The sequence below is a fragment of the Terrapene carolina genome, unplaced genomic scaffold (assembly GCF_002925995.2).
Source record: "Terrapene carolina triunguis isolate 2854851 unplaced genomic scaffold, T_m_triunguis-2.0 Scaffold66, whole genome shotgun sequence".
NCBI lineage: Eukaryota > Metazoa > Chordata > Testudines > Emydidae > Terrapene > Terrapene triunguis.
In genome coordinates, this window is record NW_020664417.1 from 70,106,649 (window position 1) to 70,109,340 (window position 2,692).

The window sequence follows — 2,692 nt, forward strand, 5'->3', positions numbered from 1 at the left end:
ACACACACACACACACACACACACACACACACACACACACACACACATTTTGTTATACCATTGTCTGTGGTGACTTGGCATATTTTTACTTTAACATAATATCACCGTTTAAATGCTACATGCATTCTATCCTCAAGTTAGATTTTTGTTAAACTTATTCGTTCACAAGCATGATTTGTATGTTCCATTGTAAAATACTGTTATACAAAGTAAGGCCCATAAATTGTAGAATTCTGCCAGCCGGAACAGAACTGCCAGACCTCCTATTCTGCCAATGCCGCAAGCCTTGTTGCCCCATTTGTCCACTTCTTCCACAGGCATCGTCATGGCTTCTTTCCCTAACACTAATCTCTATGCCTGGAATGCCCTGCAAGGGCCGCTATTCTCTCTGCAGTCAAATCTGTTCTTCAGGCTTACATTGAAGACTCAGCAAATGCCCTCATGAAGCGAGTCAATTTAAATTTTTTTAAAAAACCTTGTACCATCATGATGTGCATGTGCCTTAAACTAAATATCTCTGTGATCTTATTGCTGCTACTCTTGTTACTCCTCACCCCACTGTTTGCCACTCTCACTTGCTGTGTCGCTGTCATTTGTTATGTCATGTCACATCTTAATTTAAACCATAAGCTCTGGAAGCCAGATGCTGTGGGTTATTTAATAATAACTTGAAATGAAATTTGATTTAAATAATCCAAACTCCAATGTATTTTTAAAAAACAAATGGAAAAGAATGACCAAACCTTTGTGTTGGTCTCTTACAATGCAGAGCTAGTTCTGTAGAAAAGATCTGAGCCAAATTATTAAACAGAATGCTTTTAAAGGAAGATTAGAACGTCATTGACCACTATCCACCAGTATGCATGATAAAGTAAGTAAGGTACATTCCAATTATGCTTCAGTTACTAGCTTAATCTTTCCATATGTCCCTTATAAAAAACAATTATCAACAAGGTCCCCTCAAGACTATGGGAAATACCACCCTTTGGAAGTGGGCAGAGTTTCACAGCACTGCTGCTAGAAGGTGGTGATAGAATGAAGGCGGCTCTCTTTTGGAGGTAGGGTGAGAGGGTAAAGCTGATAATGGCTGCCTTCCATGAAAATTTTGCAATGAGATTGTATGGGGAAGGGGAAGAACTCAAGAACCTTTGCCGCACTGCACCCAGCCACAAAGTTCATAAGAGGGCAGGAGTGAACTGACATTTGACCTGATGATCCTGTGGAGATTTTGAGCAACTGCACTTTCAACATGATGGAAGAAGTAAGGCCACGTGGCCTCCCACAACTCCTCAAAGAAAACCAAATTAAGTGGTTGAGAGGGTGGTTCTGTGTGTAGGAGGGGGCCAATGCTTTTTCCTCTCAAGGTGTGTGAGATGCAGTGCTTTAGTTCCATTTTACCATGTAATAACTTGTGCTAATTAGTTGTTCCTGAATGTTTGACATGTCTGATTAATTGTGTATTAAGATCACCTGTAATGTCTTACTTTAAATGATCCAGGGCAAAAATACATAATAAATGTTTTAATATATTTGTCTTTGCAGCCTTGAATATTTTTGTCTAGTTTATGTAAATATCATAGAATCATAGAATATCAGGGTTGGAAGCGACCTCAGGAGGTCATCTAGTCCAACTCCCTGCTCAAAGCAGGACCAATTCCCAACTAAATCATCCCAGCCAGGGCTTTGTCAAGCCAGGCCTTAAAAACCTCCAAGGAAGGAGATTCCACCACCTCCCTAGGTAAAGCATTCCAGTGCTTCACCACCCTCCTAGTGAAATAGTGTTTCCTAATATCCAACCTAGACCTCCCCCACTGCAACTTGAGACCATTGCTCCTTGTTCTGTCATTTCAGAGGATCAGGCAAATTCTTCAAGTGTTTGTCATATATATTGCACTGTTGGTGTGTGCTATGTCTGTTGGGGGCCAACCCTACACCCTGAGTTTACTCATGCCTCCAACTGAGTATTTAAAGGGTGGAGGTGGCCCCAACCACCTAGTTCCTTCTTACCCCCTGTGGAATTTGCAATGTCTCAGCTTGCTCACTGTGTGATCTATCAGACCTGATTGAGGGAAGGAGGGGATAATTATTAGATCAGCCTTAGAGAGAGAGAGAGAGCAGGGCCAGGGTAAAGGGAGATCTCTGCATGGAGAGATCTCTTCCCTCTCTTTCTTTGGCAAAAGATGATGATGCTTATTGTATGACACAGTGAATAGAATTGCTATGTGGGAGTCTAAGAGGGTGGTGGTTGATAAAACACTAATAAAGTACATAGTGGTGGTTACAAATTGGAGGTGTCAGAGCCATTTGTTCAGGGAGATGGAGCAGAGGGCCGCTCCCTGTCACAGGACACCATCTCCAAATTTGCTGACAGGTTTCCTCAAGATGGTAGAGAGGCGTTTAAATCCTTTAGCTTGAAGGGGCAACTTGCATGTATATCTCTTCAAGTAGATGATGCGGACACAGCATCCAATCTATGGATTCCTTGTTTGCCATGAAGAGATCGTTTTGGTTCCTATCCTCAGGAATCCTTAAGGAGGTAAATGTTAAAATTGAAAATATTTCATTTGAAGGATGCAAACTTTTAAATGTGAAGACTGATGAGGACTCTTGAGTGACACTGAGGTCCTTAGGAGTCTACACTCCTACACTTAGGTAAGTCTACACTTACGTCTCAACTACATAAAGGGCAGCC